The following is a 1,318-nucleotide window of genomic DNA, read 5'->3' as shown; positions in this document are numbered from 1 at the left end:
CTCAAGACATTGAGCTTTTAGTACATTCGCGTAATGGTTTGCTGTGTGGGATGGGGAAGAAGTTTTAAACATAGTCAAAAATGCGAACTTCCCGACCGACACCGGCAAAGTCGCCTCAGGGCTCATTAACCCCGTGACCTTGAGCCGGGGAGCTCCGGCGGGCTGCTGAGTCACGCGAACTAAAAGTAAGAGAATCGGGCGAAAAGTGACGCCGTGGCCAATAACTTAATAAGAATGAAAATTGCCCAGGCAGTTCGGCACATCCTGCTGAGGAGTAGATCTAAGCCTATAGATCTAGGTATCTAGCTCTGCTCTGACAATTATCCCCTTCTCTATAAAAATGTGCTACAAACATTTCTTTCAAACAAATGCAAGCGCTACAAACAAACGCAAGTAATTTATAACGTGTCATTGACGTCACTGCGACATTGGGTCTAATAATTTGGAAGTACTTCTGTAAAGAGAGACCACCCCAACAAACATATAATGAATAAAGAAGAGACCTAAACCCTACCCCAAACCCTACCCCTATCCCCCCATCTGTTCTACTCTACTCTTGTCTCATAGTGGTCGCTAGATCTAGTCTAGACATCAAGTTAAGTAAGTCCTCCCAGTCCCAATAATTTACGTACCTAAAATGCACTTTTATCGAAGAATAGAGTAGACTTAGATCTAGATTTCTATATCTATATCTAGATCGAGATTTCTATATCTAGAATCTAGCTTCCGTTTTGTTTCAGAGGATCTGTTGACAATGTAGCCTAGTTGACTCTCACCTCATCCGGAAGGTTGTTGTTTTTTTGTAGTCCGACATTCCTTTCACAAGACAGAAATAGAGGCCCTCTATCTATGTATGGACATAAATCCGTTCCAAACAAGAGCAGCTGCTAGGGTCATAGGCAAAGTCTTCCGTCATAACGGAAATAATATCCTAGAGACGAAGATGGCGTGATGCCTTCCAGGAAAGATTGCCAAATGAAGCGTAGATTCCACTTTTTTGCCCAGTCTTAGCATCGATGATAGACAAGTCGTTGTTTGTCGTTTTCGCTACGCGGAAATCCCACTGCTATTTTTGGAAACGGGAAGTTCTGTATGAGTTTTCTCTTCCTCGAAAAATGGAGAGTTACTACTACTACTGCTAACACAGAATTCTGTGACTGCTAATAATATTATGAAGATCATTTCTATAGCGCCCACTCCCGTGTAAACACAGATCTAGGCGCTTTACATAAATGCATGCACGAATAATGCACGCGACACACACTCGCACACACACACACACACACACACACACACACACACACACACACACACACAC

General features: G+C 42.9%; 1 protein-coding gene across 1 annotated transcript in view; it reads right to left on the bottom strand.

Annotated features, from left to right (window-relative positions):
* LOC101858005 (NF-kappa-B essential modulator) overlaps positions 1 to 1,052 on the bottom strand; it is a gene marked incomplete in the record, with an annotated part of 29,152 nt that extends 28,100 nt beyond the window's left edge. Inside the window, 1 exon segment of the mRNA XM_013079168.2 lies at positions 777 to 1,052.
* Positions 1,053 to 1,318: the final 266 nt, after the last annotated feature.

This window comes from Aplysia californica, unplaced genomic scaffold (assembly GCF_000002075.1).
Source record: "Aplysia californica isolate F4 #8 unplaced genomic scaffold, AplCal3.0 scaffold00042, whole genome shotgun sequence".
In the NCBI taxonomy this organism is placed as follows: Eukaryota; Metazoa; Mollusca; class Gastropoda; order Aplysiida; family Aplysiidae; genus Aplysia; species Aplysia californica.
This window is presented reverse-complemented; position numbering and strand designations above follow the sequence as displayed.